Source organism: Saccopteryx leptura, chromosome 2 (genome assembly GCF_036850995.1).
Source record: "Saccopteryx leptura isolate mSacLep1 chromosome 2, mSacLep1_pri_phased_curated, whole genome shotgun sequence".
In the NCBI taxonomy this organism is placed as follows: Eukaryota; Metazoa; Chordata; class Mammalia; order Chiroptera; family Emballonuridae; genus Saccopteryx; species Saccopteryx leptura.
In genome coordinates, this window is record NC_089504.1 from 285,017,929 (window position 1) to 285,045,080 (window position 27,152).

General features: G+C 50.2%; 1 protein-coding gene across 5 annotated transcripts in view; it reads right to left on the reverse strand.

Annotated features, from left to right (window-relative positions):
* The window catches only part of PEAR1 (platelet endothelial aggregation receptor 1), a 30,954-nt gene extending 14,982 nt beyond the window's left edge, over positions 1-15,972 (reverse strand). For 3 of the 5 annotated variants that reach the window (XM_066362141.1, XM_066362140.1, XM_066362138.1), the window contains exons 1-2: positions 15,844-15,972; positions 14,375-14,518 (exon numbers count right to left, since the gene is read on the reverse strand). The gene's annotated coding sequence lies outside the window, so the exon portion shown is untranslated. Of the gene's footprint in view, positions 1-14,374; positions 14,519-14,617; positions 14,663-15,843 lie in introns of all 5 variants that reach the window. The other 2 variants (XM_066362139.1, XM_066362142.1) reach the window with 2 other exon arrangements.
* Positions 15,973-27,152: the final 11,180 nt, after the last annotated feature.

Consider the following 27,152-nt stretch of genomic DNA (forward strand, 5'->3'; position numbering starts at 1 on the left):
AGGGTTAGCATCTCTTATGCCAGCTGGATGACTACAAAAAGTGAGTGCATTTTGACCATTCCTCATTTTTCTCAGTAAATCAGTGGTTCATTGGGGGTAGTAGTTTACCATCCTCTTATTGTAAATTGTACTAAGTTTGTACTGATGATGAGGCATATAAAATTGTATGGTCTGCCAAATACGAAAACTTCCTTTTGTACCAGATCTTTTGTTGTAGAAAAATATTTTCTATGTTAGAAATGTATGTTATTTCAAGAGTCTTTTGTTAATTCTCCTTTTTACTTGCTATTTCATGGCCCTGTAATGTTGAAATCTTGGTTTAAATATTAGGGAATATATAATGATTAGTAATGATTTTTTTTTTTTGTATTTTTCTGAAGCTGGAAACGGGGAGACAGTCAGACTCCCGCATGCACCCGACCTGGATCCACCCGGCATGCCCACCAGGGGGCGATGCTGTGCCCCTCCGGGGCATCGCTCTGTTGCAACCAGAGCCACTATAGCACCTGGGGCAGAGGCCAAGGAGCCATCCCCAGCGCCCAGGCCATCTTTGCTCCAATGGAGCCTCGCTGTGGGAGGGGAAGAGAGAGACAGAGAGGAAGGAGAGGGGGAGGGGTGGAGAAGCAGATGGGCATTTCTCCTGTGTGCCCTGGCCGGGAATCAAACCCGGGACTTCTGCACGCCAGGCTGACGCTCTACCACTGAGCCAACCGGCCAGGGCCTTAATGATCATTTGTGAAGCAGTTAAAGTAGTAAGGTCCAGTCTGCTCATGAGCTGTGGACCGTTAAAGAAGTATTGTTCAATGTTAGGTCACCAAACCCAGAGTGACAAATATTACTACTGATTGGCTTAACGGTAGAATTCTCAACATAGTGAATAGAAGGGAGAAAGTAAATGAGTAATTGTGATAGAAACATTTAAGTTTCATGCCCAGATTAAAAGGGCTATAAAGGATATGAACAGAAATCTGTTTCTCTTGAGCTTTTTAGACATTATCTGCTAGGGTGCATAAAGTTACAGCATAAAGAAAGTATGTTTTCTTAGAATGTAAAAGAGATTTATAATTTAATAGAGTATAAGATTTATTTTATAAAATATTAGTCATCTCAGTTGGTGCTTTTAACTAGATCTTTAGAATTTGAGGCATAGATATAATAGGACATAATTTAAAGCCCTTTTTCCCAAGTGACCTATAGAATTAGAAAGCTCAGAATCCCCTTTCTTGGGAAAGCCTCAAGCCCTAGCAGGACTGTTAGAATCTGTACTGTACATATGCCGCCCCACTTAGGACAACCGAGACCACCTCAAGAAAATGTTTCCGGTTGTCCGGCCTAAGTGGGAACCTCACACCCAAGCAGGAGAGGAAACTTTGAACACTTTTCCCCAGTTTATGTTAGCCGGGATCAGGGAAGCTACTAAGAAACCCATAAATTTATCTAAGATTATCAGAAGTGATTCAAGGTCCTTAAGAGTCTCCCACAGCATTTTTTTTTTTAATTTTTATTTTTTTGTACAGAGACAGAGAGTGAGTCAGAGAGAGGGATAGACAGGGACAGACAGGAACAGAGAGAGATGAGAAGCATCAACCATCAGTTTTTCATTGTGCGTTGCAACACCTTAGTTGTTCATTGATTGCTTTCTCATATGTGCCTTGACCATGGGCCTTCAGCAGACCGAGTAGCCCCCCGCTGGAGCCAGTGACCTTGGGTTCAAGCTGGTGGGCTTTTGCTCAGACCAGATGAGCCCACGCTCAAGCTGGCGACCTCGGAGTCTCGAACCTGGGTCCTCTGCATCCCAGTCCGACGCTTTATCCACTGCGCCACCGCCTGGTCAGGCCCACAGCATTTTTTTAAAGGTTTTATTTATTCATTTTAGAGAAGGGGGAAGAGGAGAAGGAGCAGGAAGCATCAACTCCCATATGTGCCTTGACTGGGCAAGCCCAGGGTTTTGAACCGGCGACCTCAGCGTTCCAGATCCAAGCTTTATCCACTGCGCCACCACAGGTCAGGCCTCCCACAGCTTTCTTAATGAGACTACAGGAAGCTTATAGAGTCTATATACCCCTAGACCTTGAAGTGCAGAAAATGCTAGAGTAATTAACTTCGCTCTTTGTGTCCAGTCAGCTCCAGACATTAGAAAGAAACTTAAGAGGAAAGACTAAGACTCAATTAGGGAAGAATCAGTGCACACAGTGCAAGGAGGAAGGGCATTAGAAAAATAAATGTCCCAAATTACAGTACAAGCAGCCAAGGCAAGCTCTAAGGTCCTGAACTTTGAGGACTGAACCCCCAGAGCCTATGGTAACAACAGTAATAGGAAAAACTGTGGACTTTCTAATAGACACTGGAGCAACACATTTGGTCTTAACTGAGCCTCTTGGACCTATCACCCCTCACAAAACTCCAGTACAAGGGGCCACAGGGAAAACTGCATACTATCCATGGACCACCCAGTGGACAGTCAATCTAGGGCAAGGAACTGTCACCCATTCGTTCTTGGTCATGCCGGAATGCCCCTACCCCCTAATAGGACGGGACTCGTTACAAAAGCTCCAGACCATAATTTTCCTTCAAAGGGGAATATACCACTTTAACAATAAGAGCCAATAAGGAAACTTCAAACGCCAGGTCGCAGCTACTGTTAACCTGCCCTCTCTCTGAGGAATATCTCTTACAGGAATCAACTAAGCCAGGAGACACCCACAGCCCATCTCTCCTCCGGCAGCTTCAGGAGAATTATCCAGAGATATGAGCAGAAACCAACCCTCTCGGACTAGCTGCCCACCAGCCACCTGTAGTCATCATGCAGCTGCTATTAACTGCAAGCCTACTCCTCGATGATGACCCAGTCACCCTGTTACATGACTGTATGGAAGTAATCAACATCATACAGACTGCCCGACCATATTTAAAGGACTCTGAGTTGTCAGACACCAATGAGGTACTGTACACAGATGGGAACAGTTACATGCAGGACGGCATCAGGTATGCAGGGGCTGCACAGTGACCCTGGACCGGGTCATCTAAGCATAGGCACTGAGCAGGGGAACTTCAGCACAAAGGGCAGAACTCATAGCCCTTATCTAGGCCCTCAGACAGGGAAAAGGCTTTCTGACATCCGCTAATAAGGACCCCAGTATTCCTCTGCATGACTGCTCTGTGGAATTAGACTCTGTCCAGGCTGCGACACCAGACTTTTCTGCACAGATGACAGCAGTTTTGTTGTAGACGGGGTCCAACATGCGAGAGTAACTGTAGTGACTCTTGATAAGACCATCTAGGCCCAAGCCTTGCCACACAAGAGACCTCAGCTCAGCGGGCAGAACTTACTGCTCTCACTCCAGCGTTGAGGTGGGCCAAGGGAAAGAAGACCAAAGACTAAAGCCCTTATTCATTGCCTGGGACACCAGATAAAGGGACTTAATAGAGACAAAAGGAAATTGGGCAAAAAGGCAAAGATGTCGCCCTAAAACCAGTGGGGACTTCAGAGATTTTAGTAGCTAAAAGGGACCACTAAGAATAAAAGGGATAGTTAGAAAGACCAGACAAAAAACTTTTTTCTTATCTGAAGCCCTAAGTAAAGAAATTAGCAACCAGACTTAGAAACTATTACAGAAGGCATAGTGTCCACGTGTTTAGTCTGTGCCCAAATAAATACTAAGCAAAATAAAGAAATTATAAAGAGAAACAGGGAGAGAGGAACCGTTCCAGGTGAATGAACATTTAGAAATAGGTTTTACTGCCCTGGCCGGTTGGCTCAGCGGTAGAGCGTCGGCCTGGCGTGCGGGGGACCCGGGTTCGATTCCCGGCCACGGCACATAGGAGAAGCGCCCATTTGCTTCTCCACCCCCCCTTCCTCTCTGTCTCTCTCTTCCCCTCCCGCAGCCAAGGCTCCATTGGAGCAAAGATGGCCCGGGCGCTGGGGATGGCTCCTTGGCCTCTGCCCCAGGCGCTAGAGTGGCTCTGGTCGCAGCAGAGCGACTCCCCGAGGGGCAGAGCATCGCCCCCTGGTGGGCAGAACGTCATCCCTGGTGGGTGTGCCGGGTGGATCCCAGTCAGGCGCATGCGGGAGTCTATCTGACTGTCTCTCCCCATTTCCAGCTTCAGAAAAAAAATACAAAAAAAAAAAAAAAAAAAGAAAGAAATAGGTTTTACTAAAGAATAAGTAGAAGCTTTCCCTACTAGAAATGAGACCGTAGTAACAGTTGTTAAGAAATTACTATATGTTGCTCATTAATAATGGGCCTGCATTTATATCTGGGGTTTCACAGCTGGTAAGAAAGGCACTCAAAAAATAAAAAAAATTTAAAAATTAAAAAATTTAAAAAAAAGAAGGGCACTTAATATTAATTAGAAATTATATTGTAGTTACAAGCTTCAGAATTTGGGAAAAATAAACCAAACTCTGACAAAGTCCTGATCAAATTCATTCTAAAAACTGATGAAAACTGAACTAATATACTCCCCCTGGTTTTGCTAAAAGCTAAATACCCCCCTACTGGGCAAAATTCACCCCATACAGAATTGCATTAGACAGGGCGACACCCCTTGTCCCTAAGCTCCCTTGGAGACCCCCTCGGAGACAGTGCAAACGGATCCCACCAACCCCTGTAAGCTGACCCTGAAAGGACAACATGCCCTGCTCCAGCCACAGACCGGAAGCTAGCTGGTCTACTGATGGCTAAAGTCTGAGGAAACTCACTGAGGAACTCCTTTTAATTAGACTGGGGAAGGAGGGAAATTGAGGTCAAAGGAAAGCCAGAACAAGTCATTTTAAGATTTGATGCATGTAAGCCCCATGTTTATTGCAGCATTGTTCACAGTGGCCAGGACATGGAAACAAACAAAAAGCCTGTCAATAGATGACTGGATAAAGAAGATGTGGCACATATACACTATGGAATACTACTCAGCCATAAAAAATTATGATATCGGATCATTTACAGCAATATGGTGGGATCTTGATAACATTATACGAAGTGAAATAAGTAAATCAGAAAAAAACAGGAACTGCATTATTCCATACGTAGGTGGGACATAAAAGTGAGACTAAGAGACATTGATAAGAGTGTGGTGGTTATGGGGGGAGGGGGGAGAGGGAGAGGGAAAGGGGGAGGGGCACAAAGAAAAACTAGATAGAAGGTGACAGAGGACAATTTGACTTTGGGTGATGGGTATGCAACATAATTGAACGACAAGATAACCTGGACATGTTATTTTTGAATATATGTATCCTGATTTATTGATGTCGCCCCATTAAAAAAATAAAATTATTAAAAAAAAAAAAGATTTGATGCATGTACTACTATGAGTCATACAGAAGGGAGATATAAGTCCCTTTGCTAAAAAGGAAGCTACAAGGTAAATGAAAAATATATATGTGCTTATAGCTACTCCTATAAAATAACCTATAAATATTAGCTACTTAGAGGGAGGACACCTCCAAGAGGAAGAAAAATTACTTGTTGCCAGCTTGGTTGTCACTAAAGGTTAAGATTTTTAAAATTAAAGAGTTCCGACTAGAAAGGAATTATATAGTTTTGATAATGAAAGGTGCAAGATATAGAAATACTTTTGAAAGGAAAAGGAAGAAAGTTGTTATAAAAGCTAGTTCTTTCAGAATAAATAAAAAGGTTCAGAAAAATTGAGGGTTTATGTAAGTTGCAGAAGGTTTGTACAGGTTGTAAGAAGTTAATTAGTAGCATTTGTTTCTTCAGTAGACTGTATTACTGTTAATGAAAATATCAAGTCTACGTATTAAATATGAACAAAAGGCATCACCCTTTCTGTTGCATGTTATAGGCTGATGTTCCTACTTACAGGATCTGCAGATCACTAATTCTAGTCTTAACTTTAGGCCCCTGCCTACTCAACAGCCTCATACACCTCGTTAAAATGAGTCAAGGATTTGACTTAGGATATAAAACCAGTGGGGAATTCCTTTGCCAAGGAATTGCAAAAATTGTTAACATTTGTATTTTAAAAGGAAGAGTCAGACCTCCTTACCCCTCCTTTCTGAGGAGAAAAAACCCAAGAGAAAGAGATTAAAGGGGCAAAAGTTAGTTAGTAGTTATCATAGTTTAACTATAGTTCCCTGGAAGGACTGGGGCCACTTGCTAGACAGAGCAAAGAAGGTAAAACTTATCTGAAAACTTCCTCTTCCTCTTCCTTAAGGGCCTTTCGGAGACAATGTTTACATATCTTAATTAAAAATTCCTACACTGATTTTAACTCTTCCTCCCCTCCTGGAGTCCTGAGACAAAGGGATCATGAGACGTGTACCGCTAGACAAAGGGGTCATGAGCCCACTCCCCTTGCTTGAAAAACCTGCATTCTGTGACATTTTATATGCTTTCTAATAATCATCCCTTTTGAAATTCTTTATATGTATAAAACTTGTAAACCAAGCAAGCGAGTTGAGGCATAGAGCAGGCCCCAACACTTTTAGCAAAGGTAATTTCATTTAGCTTCTCTCCTTATCCTAAGCTAAACATTTCATTTCCCACTATTGTGGCGACAGGGATGGGTGGTAGACACTAGAAGATCTGGGAATGTCTTTGCCGGGTATGTAAAACATTTATTACTACTGTGTTATCTTGTAGTCTTGATGTGTAAGAATGCTTTTTCCTTTTAATAGGTCCTATAGCTGAATGTTGTAAGCTTGTTAGTAATTGACTATTGTACCATGCTCCCTCCTTACCCATCCCAACCAGTACTTGATTTTGTATAAAAGACGGCTCAGAACTGTATGAGAGCCTACATGATTTGGGACCATGCCCCATGTAGCTAGCTGGCCAGCTAATTAATAAACTCCTCATATTTCTTCTGTAACCTGCCTGGTGTCTCTATTTAACCTATGGATTACAGTACTTTATAACACTATCATCGGAGGAGGCCTCAGGTTTAACAAGAAGCACCTACCTCCCTCTGGCCACCCCATCAACCATCTGGAAATGGGCTCCTCTCCAACCCCTCCACCCCTAGCCTTGCCCAGTGGGTAGGAAGCGAGTCAGGACTCAGATGAGTCTGTTTTGCTTCTGAGCTCAGGGAGGCTGAGCTCCTGCATGGCCGCTCCCACTGCTGGTTTCAGATTCCATGTTTAAAGTTCCTAAAACTTGCCCTGGTTCCTGCTCTATGCCTCCCCGAGGCACCCACATCTGCTTATGATTTTGGAGCAGAAAGGTCAGGTTGCTGGCCCCTTATACCCCTGAGTATCTCTGGAATGCTGGATGCCTGGCCCCACCCCACACACCCCCACCCACACACTCCCAGGGGGCTCACAGCTGCTCTCACGGTCAAGGCAACACTCCCCTCCAGGTCTTGGAGCAAGAGATGTGCTCCCAGACTTACCCAGTCTCACCCAGAGAGTACACCCCCACAGGAGTCCCTCTCAGCCAAAGGGTGGGCCACCTCTCCTCCCCAGGTGGCCTCCTTCCCATAGAAATCTTGACCCAGCGCCCTCCCGTCCTGCAGAGCAGCAGTACCACCCACCACTCCGGCTAGTTGTTCCTATCACAGCTCCCTGGAGGCAAATCTCCACCTCTGGCTTTTGTGCTTCCTCCCCTCAGGCCTCAGTCCCCACGATGCCCCTGAGAATCCCGAGAAAAACTTCAGGTGAGCTCAGGCAACGTGGCTTCAGGGCCCCAGGAGCCAGAGAGTATCCTGGTGCTCAGGATATAGAGCCTGGAAACAGGAAATGGAGACTAGCTAGAATGTGTATATTTGGGGGAGGGCAGCAGGGAGTGGGGATGGCTCAGTCCTCCCATTGCCCTCAACTCAGAAGGTGGGATGGTGGGGGTGGTCAAGGTCAGAAGCTTCTTTTCATTAGCTTTTCTCCCAAGCTGAGTGAGCACTGTGGCTCACTGAGTGGGTGGGTAGGGGTGGGGACTCAGCCTGTCCTCAGGGACCAGCAGTGTCCTTCAGACCACTCATTGCCTGTCCTGGTGCACCACCCCACAGCATCCCCCAGACATGCTGCCATCCTGCACCCAAACAGAGCTGGCTCCTCCCAGTGTCCCCAAACTACTTCCTCTGGCCCTGTCCTGCTCTAACCACCTTCCCAGGCCCAGTGCCTACCTCCGGCGCGTGCCCTGTCTGCTCTCAGATGACCTTCTCCCTCTTCTTCTCCCTCAAGTGCTCAGCAGTCAGGGCCATGGGCAGGACCCTGAGCCCTCCACACATCTCCCCCTTAACACACCCCTCTTGCTGAACCCCCACTGTGGGCCCCTATCCTCAGCTTAGAGCTTAGTCTGTCTGGATCCAAGATCATCCCTGGGTGAGCCTCAACTCCAACCACACCAGGAGGCCAGGCTTCCCCTGGCCGGGCTCTGCCCCCAGCTGGAGGCTGCAGTGAGGTGGACAGAACTAGAGCAGGAAGGACCTGAGCCGGGGCACAGGAAGAGGCTGTGCAGGCTGGGCTGCCGGCTCTCAGAATCCTTCCTCCCTTCACCTCAGCCCCGCCCACCATCACCTCCTGCCAGCCAGTTTTCAGAGGAAATGGTTCACCTGGGGTTCAAAAGAGAGCGCTGGAGGTGGGCAGGGCAGCAGGCTAGCTGGCTCCAGTGGCCACAAGGGAGCTGGCTGGAGAGTGAGGAGATTCTGTTTTTTCTCAAGGGCCTCATGGTAGGACTGGGGTGCAGACGAAGCATCAGCTGTCTGGTTGTGGGGCTGGCGGCCAGGGTGGGGCCAGCGGGGAGGGCGGCGATGGGGTAGAGACCCTGGCAGGAAGGGGAAGCGACTGGCCTGACTTGTCTCAGCCCCTGAGAGGGGAGCACAGGCCTGACCAGAAGCCCACAGCCCCAGCCTGGCCTGTCGGGCTTGTCTCCTCTGGATCCTTTATTCCTGAGGGACAAGGGGACCGGAAGCCCTGTCCATTCTCTCCCAGCCCTCTCCAGGCCCAGCAGCGTGGGTCCAACAACTACTATCACTCCATCTCACCTCAGGGGCCCTCAATTCACTCACTGAGATGCACCCCAAGGACCCCTGCTGCTTCTTCCCAAACAGATGGCCCCGCTCCCTACTCTCGCCTCTTCTTCCACTGTATCTCTAGTTTGAGGGGCCCCGGCACCTTCTGTCACAATAAGAATAATGTGACCCCACACATCAGCTACTGTGTTGATTGAGGCAGGCTGCTGAGTGATTTACATGGATTACCCTATTTAAAGCTTATATCAGTTAATTGTGGCAGGTATTATTATTCATTTTACAGATCAGGAAATGGGCAGAGAGAGTAAGTCAGTCGCCCAAAGCCACACAGCCGGTAGTATCAGAGCTGCCAGAGGCCTCCCAATGGCTCGTCTTTTCGCAGTCCAGGCAGGAATCCCAGGGGCTTTGCATCTCTTTTTCATAGCCTCAGTTCTGGGGAGGAGAAAAGCCTGGCAGTAGGAGGGGATGGGGGTGGGGGCTCCAGCAAGAACAGGATCGGAGGCGTGGGAACTGGGATGTGTTTACAGTCAAGAATGAGCTGACACGTCTCTCTCCTCCATCTCGAGATGCAAAGCAGCTGGGCTCCTGGCCAGGCCCCCAGTCCCTGTCCTATCTGCACAGCCCCCAGCACCCCTGCCCTCTCTACCCCCAAGCCAACACAGGGCCCAACCCAGCTCACCCTCCCCTGCTCTTCTCCAAGCTCAGCTGATTTCCTCCAGTGAGGAGTCCACTACCCTCATTGTTCTATAGCCCCTAGGAGGAGAGGAATGAGTCTGAGACCTCTGGGAGGGCGTAGAGTTCCTAGTGGACAGACGATTCATTTCTATAGAAGGCAAAAAGCAAGAGTGGGGCTGATGGAAGTGAGACAGCAAGGGGGACTTCCACACCCATCCCTTCTAGCTTCTCTTCTTTGGGAGGTAGTGCAGCAAAGGATACCCTGTGAGTTCTGCATCCTCTCGCACCTCCACTCAAGCCTGGTTGTGACTTCTATCTATAAAATGGGAAGGAAAAGAGTACTTGCCCTGGTAAGGCTGATGTGCAGACTAACGCATGATTAGTACAGATAAAGTGCTTAGAGCCCGTACAGAATACGTTCAGTTAACATTAGCGGTCTCAGCCCTGCACCCATTCCCACACCACTTGGAATTGTCATACCCTTTAGGAATTAATTCCAGGAAAAGCTATTTCTTGTTTTGTTTTGTTTTTCTGAAGAACACCCAGGATGATCCAGGAATAGGAATGGGGCCTTAGATGCTCACAGGCAGAAAGTGGGGATGGGGTACCTGCCTTGATCCCCCAGAACCTTATCCCCCAGAATAATGGGCTGGCCGCCAGGTACTCCTTTAAGCCAAAGGGAGTTGACAGGCACATCGCCTGGATTCTGCTTCCCCAGCCCTCAGCCTGAGCAACACCTCCAGTTCCTTGCTTGATTCCGCTGGACCTCTCTGAGTTGTGTCCTCTCTCTCTCTCCCTCTCCCCATCTTGGAGTCCAAAGGTTGTAGTATTTACAAGCTGTCACAAGTTGTGTGACCTCAGGCACGGCAGTTGAGCCCTGTGAGCCTCCATTTCCTCATCTGTAAAATGGGAGAATAACCCACACATCTCCCAGGGTTCAGTACGGGTTGGAACTGCTGGTTCCACTGACCACCCTGGAACAGACGCTCAGACCAGAGGCTGCTCAGTGAACATGTGCTCATGCAGAAGCAGAACCCTCAACTTCCAGGCTACCTCTTTCTTTTTGCCTTTTGTCTTGTTCTTCATCAGAAACTCTCTGCTTTCTACCTTTTTTTTTTTCCTTCCTCCATCAGTTTCTCAGCCTCTGTCTTATTGCCTCTCTCCTTCCTTTGCTGTATCAAGGCTGCCATGTATAGTTGGGTAGTATGTTCACCACACTACGGAATCTGCCTTCACATGTAAGGTGGAAGCTGAACTCTGGCCATGACCCACACACTGTGCCATGTGTCTTAGCTCGGTGCCAAGGGTGCCTTGCCCTGTAACTCTCGTCTGTCTCTCTCCCTGCCTCGGTGTCTATTTCTCTGTGCCCTTTCCTCACTTATCTTTGCTGTGGAGAAAGATCCCTTAGTCCTCCCACTCTGTGAAGTCTCCATCTGAAGACTCCCCGTCTCTCCCCACACAGGGATGCACTCTGACCAGCTCCACAAGCCACTCAGTGCATACATATATTCACTTGCACGTGCAAACGCAGAGCACCTCCCACATCCAGCTAAGCCAGGCCTCCAGCACACCAGGCATGTCTGCCGGATGGAGGGACAGGAAGCCTGCATGTGTGCCAGAGGCCGGGCGGGAAGAGGGCAGGGGTGAGGGGTTGGCCTTGTGTTCTCTATGACTCAGGAAAGAGAAGTTAGAGGGTCCTCTGTCTGACCTGTTTACTCATCAGGAAACAGGGAAACTGCAGGGATTCTGATTCACCAAACATCTCCATGCTTATTGGAGGTTGGCACCAGCGCCATTTCTGACCCTCGCCATTACCCGTAGGTGCTAGTGACTGTTATCCTCACTTCACAGGCAAGTGGGGTCTCAGGTAAAATGACTTGCCCAATAGAGGGACTAGGTTCCAAGGGCTGACTGGTTGTCAGAGGCAATTGCAGGACTAAAATCTCCTTCAGAAAACAAAGCAGTGGGTGGAAGGCAACCCTGGGGTGACACAGGCCAAGGAGCAGCTCTTTTCTTTTTCTTTTTTTTTTAATTTTTTTAATTTATTTACTTTTTTAGATTTTATTTATTCATTTTTATTAGAGAGAGAGGGGAGAGACAGTGATAGGGAGAGATAGAGAGAGAACAGGGGGAGGAGCAGGAAGCATCAACTCCCATATGTGCCTTGACCAGGCAAGCCCAGGGTTTTGAACTGGTGACCTCAGCATTCCAGGTCAACGCTTTATCCACTGCGCCACCACAGGTCAGGCCGGAGCAGCTCTTTTCAATGGAAAGTTCCCCTCTGGCCCACCAACAAGTGTTCATCACCATTCCTCAGAAAGCTCTGGCCACCCCCTCTCTAATGGCCTCTGTGGCTCCCCACAACACAGGAAAGTGCCCCCAGGCACAGCCCCACCAGATGTCCAGTTTCATGGCCTCTGTCCCTGTGCTCCCATCACGCTGGACAGCCTGCTGCCCCCCATACGCCTCTCATCACAGAGCCACCTCTGCCCAGGCCACCCCGGAAATGCCCAGATCCTACCCAGCCTTTCAGGCCAGCCTTTTCCAGGAAGCCCCTTCAGCGGCTGCAGACCTCACCTGTTCCTCCCTGCCCTAACCAGCACAGGGACCCCCAGTCCCTTGGCCGGAGGGAGACCTGGACTTTTCTCCCCCAATTCTGCCCTAAGGCCTGCTCCACACCGGACATGGAACAGTACTTCCAGAGACCCCAGCCAAAGGCTTGGCTCTCTCCTCTGGGGGCATGTGGGACTAACCCAAGCCAATCCAGACGTTCACAGGCCCTGGAACACCTCAAGTCTGATCAGGTGATGAGACCTCACTTGAGACTGCCGGCTTGTCAGTCTGGTTGCCCACCAGGCTGGGATCCCTCTCCAATCTAATTCCTCTCCTAGGCTCCAATAGTGGGTCTGCTGCCACCCCCCCCCCATGTCTCCTCCCATCCCATAGTCATTGCTGTTATTCAGGGCTGTCTTCCCCACTGGGATGGAGCTCCGTGGGCCAGGGCACTTCTCTGCCTCCCCCTCCAGTGCATCCCCAGCACCAGCAGCACTCATATGCAAGCACCCAAGGTGCCTGGCACCGGACAGCAGTAACTAAACATCTGAGTGGAGTGAATGGACCGATAAACCCTAAAATCCTTCCCAACTCTAGTAAGGCTTGATCTTACTTTGTAGGGAATGGGAGAGGGGGAGAGATGTTTGGAGGCTGTGGCTCCTCCCTGACTCATTAGACAGCAGAACTGAACCCTCCTTCCAGGGCCCTCAAGACAGCATTGGCAAGACAATGGAAGATGGAGTTCCGGAAAGAACTTCCAATGTTACAAGTTGAAAAGCAGCTCAGACCTGACCCCTGACCTCCAGCAGGAATTCCTCAAGGCTGACCTCCAAGTTGCTATGGGATAAATACACTGTAGTATGGCACCGAGTCACCTGGAGAGGAGGGGGTGTGCATCTCAGCTCAGGGACAATGTCCCCTTACTGTTTATCCACACCTCCTCCTAAATAGAGGGACTAGGTTCCAGATGCCACTACTCTGGGAATGGGGTGGGAGACAGAGGAAAGGGGACCCAGGAAGTCCGAGAGCTCACCCACATGCCGGTCCTCTCTGGAGACCTCTATCTTTCGGTACCAGTCACTACCCTTTGTTAAATGTACACTGTTGCCTGACTGCTGGGGGCACAGTGGATACAGTATCAACCTGGGACACTAAGGATCTAGATTCGAAACCCCAAGGTCACCAGTTTAAGTGCAGGCTCATGTGGCTTGAGTGCAGGATCACCAGCTTGAGCGCTAGGTTAAGTGCGGGGTTGCCAGCTTGAGTGTGGGATCATAGGCATGGTCCTATGGTCGCTGGCTTGAAGCTCAGGGTTGCTGGCTTGAGGGGGGTGCTCCCCAGTCAGAGCATGTATGAAAAGCAACAAATGAACAACTAAAGTGATGCAAGTATGAATTGATGCTTCTGATCTCTCTCCCTTCCTGTCTCTCTCTCTCATTTAAAAAAAGAAAGAAAAAAAAGAAGAAGTACAGACTGACCTGTGGTGGCACAAGGGATAAAGCATCAACCTGGAACCCTGAGGTCGCCAGTTCAAAACTCTGGGCTTGCCTGGTCAAGGCACATTATGGTAACTGCTGCTTCCTGCTCTCCCCCTTCTCTCTCTCTCTCTCTCTCCCCTCTCCCTCCTCTCCCTATAAAAAATGAATAAATAAAATCTAAAAAAAAAAAAAGTACAATGTTGGCTAGAACCTTGATCCTTTCTTTTCATTCTCTCAGCAATCCTAGAAAGTAGGTGCCTCTATACTATGCTCCGATCTTGTAGATGAGGAAATATCCCAGGAAGGTTAAAGAATTTGTCTCAGATCATACAGCCAACCAACAGGGTTTGGACCAGCCTGTGCAGCCCTTTTAGGTCCTTCTTTCCTGTGTTTCCTTTTGGCCTTCTGACTCTCTGTCTTTCCTTCTGTCTCCCCCTCCTTCTTCTTCCTAGGTCTCTGCTCTGTTTTTCTTAGTTGGCCTTTCTTCCCCCCTCTGGGCCCTGCTGTTTCCAGGAGTCTCTAATTCTCTCTCTCTGTTTTCATATTTATGTCTCTGTATTTCTCTCCTTCTCCCTCCCTGCCTTCTCCTTCTCCTACTGCTGACTTCTCTCCAGAGGTCATGTGTCAGGAATGGAGCTGATACCCTCCCCACAGTTAGGTTGGGCCCCACAGTCCCTCACATGTCCCAGGAGTCCTCTTTCTCGAGGCTTCCAAGGCTTTTGGAAGGAGGGGGTGGGGCGTACCTCAGTGGAGGCCTGACCTGGCCTCAGCCCCTCCCCAGCAGCATGTGTCGATGGGGAGGCAGACAGCAGCCCAGTGACCTCTATCTCTATCCAGATTTCCGATTGGTGGATGGTGCTGCCTGGAGTTTCCTCTTCTGGAAAAGTCTGATAGGGAATGTTGGGGGGTGGGGGAAGTAGAGAAACAGATGTCAACCATGGGCTTCACCTCTCAGTGAAAAGAAGAAGACAGAGAGGTGAGCCTACCTGGCCACCAAGCCGGCTCCTAGGTGGCAGAGAAGGTAGCCCCAACTACAGCAGCAAATATGATGGGTAGACTTTGGGACACCTCAGAGGTGGGAGAGGCAGCAGCAGGGGACAGAGGACAGGAGATGGAAGAGCTGCCCACACACCTTGGCTCACATGTGCACACACACAGGTGCTCTATCATGGACTGGGGTGGGATGAGGTTCAGAGAACAGCTCCCCACCCCTACCCCCCCTACCCCGACCAGCTTAGGCCAGGGTTCAGAGCTGACCCCTTGCCTGATCTTGCCTGGGAACCTCAGGCCAGCACAAGTTGTTCCCATCCCCGGGGACTGGGATCACAGCCCAGCTTTGGGAGAGGTCACTCATAAAGGGCCAGGAGAGCAGGGCCTCCACTACTGGAGACTGGAGATGGAGGGTGAGGAATGGTCTTGTTGGGGCCTGGACTACTGGAACTGGACCTGCCTCCCCCCCACCGCCCTCAACTCAATCCCCCTCACACACACAAGTCTTGCTGTTAGCACTACCTCAGATCATCCCAAGCCAATGGGGTTTTATGAGGACTCAGGTGCCTGAGACCTTTGGTCAATTTCCTATCCTCAAAACTGGCAAAGCTCTAAGTGCCAGGAACCTACCAACCTGGGTCCCTTCTCTACATTCTCAAACATTTCTCCTGGAGGGGAGAGAGGCAACACTAATAAGAAACACTGACCAGAAGACATGTTTTAGCTCATCTAAGTCTACAACTAAACCATGAAGTAGGCACTATATATTATTATTCCCCTTTTAGAAATGAGAAACTGAGGCAGAGTTTAAGTCTATTGACCAAGGTTCCACAACTAGTAAGGAGCAGAGCAGAAATTCCACCTTACCAGCCTTGACTCCACTGTGGATACTCAAAGCTCCTTTCAACAAATAGAGGACCTGGTACTCCTTGGCCCTCCAGCCCTGGGAGGGTGAGCAGGTGGAGGCTGCCGGGACTCACCCAGCAGCAGCAGGGCTTTGGGAAGCAGCCTCATTTTCCTGTCATGTACCTGTTGCTTCATTAAGCATGGCAACCCAACCCCTTTGGGCCTCTCGCCACTACTGGCACCCCTTCACTTCTATCTCTCTTTCAGCCTATATCCCGGCTCCCCACCCAGGGAGCTCAGACTCCAGTCCAGAAGGGACTTCAGGGTTTGCACGCCCTTGCCCCCGGGCGATGGTTGGGGGTGCGTAGTCACTTACCTGCCTGGGGTCCTACCTCTCTGTCAGCCTGGGGTGGGGACCGCCAAGGTGGCCCGGAGGAGGACAGGACAACACTCCCGCTTGGAGCCTTAGCCCAAATGCGGAGCGGCAGGAGCCGAAGGCTGTGGTCGGCAGGGCGGGGAGACGCGGAGGGGCGGAGGGCAGGAAGGAGGTGGGACTGGGACCGCGCCGCGGCAGGAAGTTTTCACAAGGAAACGTGGGTGGAGGAGGGGGGTTGGCTAGTGATCCAGAAAACCCGGGAGGACAGTAGTGTTGGGATGGGACCACAGAGGCCGAGCGCCTAGGCAGCGGGGACCTGAACAGACAGGGTTGAGAATAGAGAAGAGCAACTCTCCACCAGCTGTGCGGCCTGGGTTACTGCACTTCTCGAGCCTCAGCTTTCCAGTCTATAAAGTGGGCGTGCAGAGGCGAGCTCATGAGATCGCACCTTGCCAGTGGGTCCAACGACCATGATCTTATTCACGATAAGCGGGGGACCGACCAGCCGCATCTCAGCTCGGGAAAGGCGTCTCCTCTACTCCAGCCGTCCCAAAACACCCTGTGAGCGCGTGCGATACTGGAAAGCAACCTCCCGCGGACTCTGCCTCTGCACGCCTAGTCTGCGGCCTCTGCCAGGCGCTACCTGGCGGCCAGCAAGCACTTCGCACAGGGCGCACAGTGGACCTGAGAGAATGAGCTCACTCTGGAGGTCGTCAACCTGACCCCACCCTTCTTAGGGCACCTTTCCCTTATCAGTCTCTGTTCGAGGGGATAAAGACAATTTTATAACATTTGCTATCATCACCATCAGCCCTTTAAGCGTATTGTTTCATTTAGTCCTTAACTGGAGATTCATTTCATTTACAAGATGAAACCGATACTCACGTGGTTAGAACACTAGTGAGAGAAGCAGGCCCTGGCCGGTTTGTTCAGTGGAAAGGGCATGGACGTCCCAGGATGGATCCCACCCCCTCCCCGCCGCCATCAGGGCACATAAGAAAAGCGACCATCTGCCTGACCAGACGGTGGCTCAGTGGATAGAGCTTTGGACTGTGATGCGGAGAACCCAGGTTCGAAACCTCAAGCTCACCAGCTTGAGCGCCGGCTCATCCGGTTTGAGCAAAAAACTCACCAGCTTGGACCTAAGGTCTCTGGCTTGAGCAAGGGGTTACTTGGTCTGCTGTAGCCCCACGGTCAAGGCACGTATGAGAAAGCAATCAATGAACAACTAAAGTGCCAAAACGAAAAACTAATGATTGATGCTTCTTATCTCTCTCCATTCCTGTCTGTCCCTATCTATCCCTCTCTCTGACTGTCTCTGTCTGTCTCTGTAAAAAAAAGAAAGAAAAGCGACTATCTGCTTCTCTCCCCCTCTCTCTCCCTCTTCTCCCCCTCTTACCTTCCTGCAGCCAGTGGCTTGATTGGTTCTGGATTGGTCCAGGCCTCTGCCTCAGGCGCTAAAAATAGCCCAGTAGATTCAGCATGGCCCCAGAAGGGGTTACCGGGTAGATACTGGTTGGGGTGCATGCAGGAGTCTATCTCACTATTCCCCCCTCCTATCACTTAAAAAGGGGAGGGTAGAAGCAGAATTTGAATCCAGGTCCATGGTCCATCTTATTACAGAGTTCCCTCTGTAAATCAACACTGGTGACAGAAAAAGCTACTCTAGTTCTTGAAGAGCAAGAGCAAGACAGGAACTCTCCCCCTTGGAGACTTTTATTTTATTTTATTTTATTTTTTTTTTTTTTTACAGGGACAGAGAGAGTCAGAGAGAGGGATAGACAGACAGGAACGGAGAGAGATAAGAAACATCAATCATCAGTTTTTTGTTGCAACACCTTAGTTGTTCATTGATTACTTTCTCATATGTGCCTTGACCGTGGGCCTTCAGCAGACCGAGTAACCCCTTGCTTGAGCCAGCAACCTTGAGTCCAAGCTGGTGAGCTTTTTGCTCAAACCAGATGAGCCTGCACTCAAGCTGGCGACCTCAGGGTCTCGAACCTGGGTCCTCGGCGTCCCAGTCCGACGCTCTATCCACCCTGCCACTGCCTGGTCAGGCCCCCTTGGAGACTTTTAAAAATCAACTTTATATCATTGGAATATAATTGACATATGATATATTTGTACTCACTTAAAAGTATACAGTTCAATGACCAATTTTTAGATTTTTTATTGTGGTAAAATATACATAACATAAATTATACCATTTTAACCATTTTTAAGTGTACAGTTCACAGCCTTGTAGTTCATTCATATTGTGCAACAACCATCATCACCATCTATCTCCAGACCATTTTCATCATCTCAAACTGACACTCTGTCCGCATTAAACAGTAACTCTCTGTTCCTCCCCACCACAGCCCTTTGTACCTACTTTCTCTATGAATTAGACTGCTCCAAGGACCTAAAATATGAAATTATACAATATTTGTCCTTGTGTCTGGCTCATTTCACTTAATTCAACATCTTAGTTTGATGAGTTTTGGCAAATGTGTTCATCTGTGTAACCACCAGCCCAATCTAAATTTTTTTTTTTTTTTTTGTATTTTTCTGAAGCTAGAAACAGGGAGAGACAGTCAGACTCCCGCATGCGCCCGACCGGGATCCACCCGGCACGCCCACCAGGGGGCGACGCTCTGCCCACCAGGGGGCGATGCTCTGCCCCTCCCGGGCGTCGCTCTGTCGCGACCAGAGCCACTCTAGCGCCTGGGGCAGAGGCCAAGGAGCCATCCCCAGCGCCCAGGCCATCTTTGCTCCAATGGAGCCTTGGCTGCGGGAGGGGAAGAGAGAGACAGAGAGGAAGGAGAGGGGGAGGGGTGGAGAAGCAGATGGGCGCTTCCCCTGTGTGCCCTGGCCGGGAATCGAACCCGGGACCTCTGCACGCCAGGCCGACGCTCTACCACTGAGCCAACCGGCCCGGGGCCCAATCTAAAATTTTTTAAAAACCATTTCCTTCTCCCCCAGAACTTTCTTGCATCCCTTTACAGATAACACTGCACCTCAATTCCATTCTCATCTCCCCAAACCTAGCCCTATTAAATCTCTGACCTGCTTTTCATTACTGTAAATTTGTTTGTTCTAGAATTTTATATAAACGGCTCAGACAATATATACTCATTTGTGCCTGACTTCTTAAGGCTTTTTAATGGTTCATGTTTCTATCACTGAGTGGTGTATGAATTTACCTCAATTTGTTTTATCTTTATATTAGTTGATAGGCACTGGGTATTTTTCCAGTTTGGGGATACTACAAATAATGCTACCATAAACATTTGTGTAGAGTCTAGTTTAGATATATGTGTAAGCTTTTCTTGGTAGCTACTTAGGAGTGGGATTGCTGGGTTATAATGGTTATAAATTCTTTATGTATTCTGGTTTCAAATCCTTTGTCAATAATATGTATTGAGAGTATTTCATATCTGAGAAACAAGTAAGTGTTGTTTAATTTGGTTCTGGAGAGGTGGAAGGTGTTGGAGGCCCAGACTAGATGGTTGGTGTTCACTTGGAGCAAAGAAGGGAGGTGAGGTTGGACGTTGCTTTCCTTGCCACCAACAGTTTCCAGCAGGGGGCAGCAGAAACCAAAGCACAGCTCCAGGATCAGGAGGTCAGCCCGTGGAGCTGCAGCTTGTTGAGGCCAGAGGGGCCTTGAATATCATATGATCCATCACCTCTAAGGGACAAATGGGGAGACTGAGGACCAGAGAATAGGAACATAAGGTCTTTCCTGGCTTATCTTGGCTCACTTGTTCTCATCCTTCCACATTCAGCTTAACTTCCCTTTCTCTGGAAGTCTTTCCAGCCTCTGCCCCTCCCCTCTCCATCCCACTCTTGCGTGTGAAAGTTTAACTCGCCTCTCTCCCTATATATACTCTGAGTTCTTCAAGGACTAGGGCCAGGTCAAAATCATCTTTGTGATTCCAGGGACTGGCACAAAGTGAGTGCTCCATAAGTGTTATAGTGAATAGTCCTGCACCACCTTCTGCAATGCTCATCCAGCAATCTGGACCTAGCATGCTCCTTGGCCCCGCCCTACAGCTAGCAGGACAGAGTCCCCCTGTTGCCTCTCAGGGTAGTACAAAGGGGTCCGAGGTCCTCAGTTATCCTTTTGTTCAACAAGTACTCGTTTGTGTTTACCTGGTGCCCAGGATACAAAAGAAACAAGTTGATGATGTTGATGGCAATTATTAACTTTTTCTTTTCTTTTCTTTTTTAATTTTTTTAAAATTCATTTTAGAGAGGAGAGAGAAAGGGAGAGAGAGAGAGACAGAGAGGGAGAGAGATAGGAGAGAGAGACAGAGAGAGAAGGTGGGGAGGAGCTGGAAGCATCAACTCCCACATGTGCCTTGACCAGGCAAGCCCAGGTTTTCGAACCAGCGACCTCAGCATTTCCAGGTCGACGCTTTATCCACTGCACCACCACAGGTCGGCAATTATTAACTTTTACTGAATGAATCCTACTAGGCACTCTTTTAAGACATTTATATTTAATAATTTATTTAGGGGAGAAATATATTTCCTTTCCAAAGAGTTCACATGCTAGCTGGGAAGTCAATTATTCATTCATTGAATAAATATTTGTTTAGCTTTTATTATGTGCAGGCATTGGGGCTATACCTATGAGCAAAATAGACAAAAATCTGTTTCCAAGTGTGGAAAGTAAAAAGTGGAGTTTACATACTAGTAGTGGTGCTGGTGGAGAGATGCTAAACCAAATCAGTAAGATTGGATGATGATAAGTTCTATCATAAAAAATAGAGAAAAACAAAACAGTGGAAGGGGACAGGGAGTACTGGGGGTACAGTTTTGGAAAAGTGGTCAGGGAAGGCTTCATTAAAAAGGTAACCTCCAGGTGACCTAACCTATAGGAGGAGCAGGAGGGAGCCACGCAGACTTTGAGGAGAAGAGCATTCCAGGGAAGGGAAGAGCATGTATATACAAAGTTCCTGAGGCCAGAGCGTGGGCCATATTCAAAGACTAGCTAGGAGACTGGAACCCAGTGAGTGAGGCAAGAGTGGTGGGAGATGTTGAGGACAGAGGGATAATGACGGTCAAATCCTGCAGGGTCTTGTTGGCTGTGGTCAGGCTGTACAGTTTGTTCTGCCCGAGATGGGAAACCACTAGAGGATTTTAAACAGAGGAGGGACATGATGCAACTCGTGTTTTACAAGAATTATTGTTGTGTTGATAATGGGTTATAGGCAGTACGGTGGCAGGAGGGAGACCAGTGAGGAGGCTACTGCATGGATCCAGATGAGCTGTGATGGTGGCTTGGACCAGCGCAGGCGCCAAGGAATGCGAAGGCTCAGAATACAGTAGAGTGCTAACAGAAAGGAGCTAGGGGGCAAAGTGTGTGTGTTTCTCCCTCCAGGATGTGAAGGGGCTGCTGACAAGCCTTGAAGGAATCAGAGTGCTGAAGAGGACTCCCTGATCCCACGTGGAAAGTGTGGCTGACAGGTGAGCATGAGGCTGATCTCTCTGCTGAACACACAAATCACCTCAGCACATGGACGTCAGCGTACATGCCACCTGCCGCTCCCTGTTTCACCCACAGGCCACTAGGTGTGCTCCCCAGAACACAGACAGAGGGAGGGTGGCTTCCTGGGTAAGAGCTGAAAGGAACAGTGAAGTCCTCTCAGGAAAGTCTGAAAGTTTAGATCATTTATCTTGCCATCCAAAATTGGCCAACTTGGCATAAATGCTTGGCAATGATGACAATGGTCAGGACAACCCACTCCTTAATGTTCTTGGTTTTTAAGTGTGTGTTGGGGGCACTAAATATAAGCTATGACCTCCAGTTGCCCATCTTCAGCCTGGCCTTCCCTCCCCATTTCAAGCTCCCAGGTCCCTGCCCCTGGATGGTCTCTGTCCTGGATCTGCCCACAAGTCCCAACCTCCTTCTCTGCCCCTCCCCACTCTGCCCATGGCTGGCCTTCCAGTCTTCCTGGCACTCAAGTTCCCATCCCTCACCCCCTCCATTCTAGCTGTAATCACAGCTCAGCCCAGATCCCCCTCCTGTGAATAATTGGAGCTGATTTAGGGGCTATCAGGGGAGGGGGGGACTAATGGAGTTCATGGTGGGGGGGCGCCCTGGTGATGAGGGGAAGGTTGAGAGGCAATTAGCAGGGCTGACAGCCTCAGGACTCACATAATGTGCCCCTCCCCCCGCCCACAACATGGGCTAGGGGAGGTTGAGGGGGCTGCTCCACTCCCACACCCAGGGTGGACTTGGACTTGGGGAGGGAACTTGTTCCTCCTCCAGCAGGAGGTCAGAAGGCAGAGAGTAGGAAGGACTTCCAGAAAAATAAAGGCAAAGGGTGGGGTGGTGGGGCACCCTGGGGAAGAAGGAGGCTGACAGGATAGGTCAGGAGCTCCTGTTTCCTCATAGCCCCACACTTGCCAACACACACACATACACACTCAACACACATACCCACTCAACACACACACACACACACACACACACACAGTGCCCCAGCTGAATCCTATCCCTCACTGGGGACCAGCTCTCATTAATACCAACATTAGCCCTGAACACTTTCCCCTCATGGCCTCCCTGTCATTAATTACCTCTTCTCTCAACCCAGCAGAGGGAAAGCCGGCTCCTCCAGGGCAAAAGGAACTGGACCTGACCCCTACCCAAGAGGCCAGTCCTGCCCCCTCCTCCCAACTTCCAAAGTAAAAGAGAAAAGAGGAAGAAAGGAATCCAGAGGAGGGAGGGAGGGAGGGAGGGAGGGAGGGAGGGAGGGAGGAAGGAAGGAAGGAAGGAAGGAAGGAAGGAAGGAAGGAAGGAAGGAAGGAAGGAAGGAAGGAAGGAAGGAAATAAGATGGGGAAGGAGGGAGGGAGGGGAGATCGTGTCCTTCCATCCCTAGCACCCCCAAAGCACACACTCTTTGGAGTATTTCTGTAGCCTAAGCTCCATCCTCACCCGGGAAATTGTCTACCAGGAGCTGAAAAACCTCTGGCTGGGAAAGGGGCCAGATCCCTGAGCCCTCTCCTCTGCCTTCTGATTGCAGGTTGGGAATGGGAATTTGCACAGATGTGTGCAGACAGCTGAGTTTGCACAAACCTTCACACAGGGACTGTCACACACAAACACAAAACCAGACACTCTGGGGCCAAAGTCCCCCTGGGGGTGGTAAGGGGCAACAAACTCCACTGTGAGGTACCGCCCCCCACCACATGTGGCGATGGCTGCTTGGAACGGAGTAGGTAAGGTGTCACAGAGCTCCCAAGTGTTAGTGTAGGACGCTCTGCCTTCATGAGGGGAGGTTAGGGTCACTTGCATGTATATGAGCCTCAGGAGCAGGGATCCCTGCCTTCTCCCCCTTTATGCTGCCATCTGAAGTGTCTCTAGCTCAAATGCATTCTCTCCCTCTTATGCACACGCACATGAGTGCACACCCAGTAAAGCAAAATGTAGTAAAATGAAACCAAGCCCGTGTCTTCCTCAGCTGTCTGGCCCACCCCACAGTCTGCTCCTTGCCCAGGATAATAAGCCCTAACTCCTGTCTCAGCTCCCTCTGCCTTCTCAGAGCCATGGCCTCCATGTGTCTTCCACTGAGAAGAGCCAGGAACCCTGCTCCCACCACTGTACGGGTTGGAGGCTCTGGGAGGTTCCCTGAGTCCCTCCCATCACCCTCCATAATGAGCTCTTCCAATCACCTCTGTGAGCCCCGTTATAAGACCAAGTGAGCCTGGAGACCCCACAATCGATATTCCTTAAAGATGAAGACACTAATAACTCTATACCTTCTAGTTCTCTAACTCTCGTCTACATTAGCTCTGACCACAGGCCCCAGGCAGCTGGGACCTGCAGTGGGGAGCCTTGGAGCTGACTAACCCCTTCAGATCCAGATAGGAAACAGGAGGGCCGAGGGTAGAAAGGACTTCCTGACAGGCAGGAATGAGAGGCCACAGAGATTAGAGAGAGAAAGCCCCAGAAGCGTATTTCCCACTCCCGGATGGAGGCATTGGAGTCTGTGAGGATTTTTTTTTTTTTTTTTTTTTTTTTTTTTTTTTTTTTTTACAGAGGCAGAGATAGATAGGGACAGACAGACAGGAACAGAGAGAGATGAGAAGCATCAATCATTAGTTTTTCATTGTGCGTTGCAACTTCTTAGTTGTTCATTGATTGCTTTCTCATATGTGCCTTGACTGTGGGCCTTCAGCAGACTGAGTAACCCCTTGCTGGAGCCAGCAACCTTGGGTCCAAGCTGGTGAGCTTTTTGCTCAAGCTAGATGAGCCCGTGCTCAAGCTGGCGACCTCGGGGTCTCGAACCTGGGTCCTTCCGCATCCCAGTCCGATGCTCTATCCACTGCGCCACCACCTGGTCAGGCGGAGTCTGTGAGGATTTGTGACCTCAGAAGAACCCTGTGGGGGTGCAAGGTTCATGTCTAATCCCTAAGGGCTTCCCAAAGATGGTGAGCTGGGAGGTAAGCTCCCACTGAGAAACGGAGTCAGAGCACTGGAATCGATGGGGGCGGTCAGTGGGGTGCTCTGGCCCTGCCCTCCCCGCAGTGCCTAGGTGCGCTTCCTCCGCCAGGGACTGTTGGGACAGCCCAGAGACCTGCAGCCCACATTTCAGAAGGAGGAAGGAGCCCGTCCTCACTTCGTACACACCACAGCCAGGCGAGTCCTCTCAGGAGCAGCTGCTGCTAGATGGGGTGGTTGGGATCAGGGACAATGAGCTTCTCTTGTGAGCCCTAACCACCAAAACATACCCCAGCCTGCCTATCCTGCCCCATCCCCAGAGACTAGGGCTAGGGCCTGGACTGAGGGAGGGACAGAGAAGAAGACAAGGAAAATGGAGGAGGAGGGGTGGGAAAGAGTGATAAAAACAGCAAACATTTACACAGTACCTGCCACAAGCCAGGCCCTGTTGGAAAAGCTCTACACATGATACTTGTTTAAACCTCATAATAACCCCATGAGGTTAGTGCTACTATTACCCCCATTTTGTAGAGGAGACCACTAAGGCACAGAAAGGTTGAGTAAGTTGCTTGACATCACATAGCTGGTACGTGCAGAACCAGGCACTCTAACTCCAGAGACTAGAAGCTTCACATCCAAGGAAGCTAGCCCTGGAAGAAGAGGAAGGGACCCAGCTTAGCAGGAGGTGATCAGAGACGGGGCTCAGGTGAGACGCATCGCCCTGGTGCTCTGTGTTCTGCACCCCAGCGCTCTTCTCCGCTGTGCCCTCTGCATGCACAGTCTGTTCCTACGAGCTGCTCTGGGCCCTCTCTGTCTTCATGTCCCTCTTTACCCCTCTAAGGGCTCTTCCTGCAGCTCTGGCCCTGTCTGTCTGTCTCTCTTGGCTCCAGACCTCTCTCGGCCCCAGCATCCCAGAGCCAAAGCTGCTCAAACTTTCCATCTTAGCAGTGGAGGCTGTCAGAGTTGGAATGGGGGTGGGGGATAGAGAGAGACAATCTGGGAGAATGACAGTCTGCGACTGATGCTTGGAGTAATTACCCGGGAGAAGGGGCTGGGGGCTGGACTGCCTGATGGTTCAGCTTGGCCGGTGCTGAGAGTCAGGATTCCTGGGCCCTGGCTCCTCCTGGAGCTGTCACTTCTTCCCTCACTGGCAGCCTGTCCAAGACCACTTCACTTTAGGAATTTTGCAGGACGGGCTCACTCCAGCTGGTAGTTGGCAAGCACAGGGCCTACAGAGTTGGGAATTCTTTCTGGGAACTCTTTTCACCTTGGGGATTCCAGGGAACGCAGGACATTCTCCACCCAGGCTGCCCCAGCGTTTTGCCCACACTGTTCCTGGAAACCAGAACATATGCTCTGCTCTCCTGTCGGGAATCCAGCCCCTGCGGGAGGACAGGAAGGAAGCCAAGCCTGCTTAGGAAGGCTGAGGGGGTCAGCATGGCTTGGACCCCTGGGTTCTTTAGAGAGTCTACTCCCATGCCAGGGCCCTAGGGACCCCTCTGGCCTCTGCATCACCAATTCTTTCTCTCCATAGTACTTATGGAGGAGCTGGCAGGATCTTCCTTAGAGAGAGGTGTTCTGGGTTCTTCTCCTGATGCTGGGTGTCCTTGCGGTGCCCCCCCCCTTTCTGAGCCAAGACAGCCATTTCTGAGAGGAAGGGCTGGCGGGAGGGGCCCACGACAGGTCTGGAGGACCCAGATGTCTCATCCCACAGCCTCAGGTTCCTGTCCTTGTCCCCCATGGGATCCTCAGGGTCCCATTCCATTGATCCCCTTGCAGGCATCCATCTCAACTGATGCTCAGCTCCTGGTATGTGTCCGGGGTGCAGCTAATGGACTTGGCACAGCCAGGGGGTAATTAATAGAGAGGGGGCATTCTCCACAATGGGGCGGAGGAAGGTGCCAATGAAATCCACCAGCTATGAGTGATGGGGGGATGCTCTGTGTACATGGTTGTACATGTGTGCCTGGCTGTGGTGGCTAGGTCAGTGTGCCTGTGGATGTGCAAGCATGTCCATCAGTGAAGCTGGCTTTCTCTTCAGCACCCAGGACAAGGCTCTGGGCCGAGATGGCCTGAAGGGGGCAGAGTGGCTAGCTTCAGCTCCTGTTCCCAGATAGATAAAAGCTATCCAGTTCTCTTTCCCTTGCTCTCCCAGAATTTCCCCCTTCCTTGTCTTAACCTTCTTCCCAGAATGCCTCACCTCACCTGCCCAGCTTTTCCAGCAAGACTCCAGCTGCGGTTTTAAGAGCCTCTAATGTCATGAGGCTCTTGACCTTGGAAATGCTCCATGTACCATGGCAAGGTCCCTTCTGCTACCTGCCCTCCATCCCCTGCTTCAATCCTGACCAATGTTGAGTGGAATTCAGAGCCCCTGCCTCTACACACACAGTCTCCAAGGCTGGGAGTGTCCTGCCCCTTCCCCAGTGCTGAAGAGAGGCTCGGGGGCAGAGGAGGTGGGGAGGGTGAGAGTGAAGGTGAGACAGAAAGTGCCCCAGGAGTTCGTGCTATTCTCCAGGACACTGATTCAGTTGCTTGTCCCACTCATCTGTTCCTCTGTCCGTGTGTGTGTGTCTCCACTCTATTTGCAGTCTCCTTCTGTAGTCTCTGCATGCCTCCACATCTGTCTGCACTGTCTCTCTCCTTGCACCTGTCCCTAGGCTCACCTGTCACATCTCATCCCCCACCCAGTCTTTCCCACCAGTTTCCCACTCCCACTCCTCCCAGTGACTCCACCTGCTTTAAGCCCTCCCTCACAGGGGCGTGCAGCACCACCCCACCCACCTCAGGGCAGGAGAAGAGGGCCTGTGAATTTGCCCTCAGCAACCAGACCCTCCTCCCCACCCCTGCATCAATCAGCCTGCAGTCCTGGTCAGACCT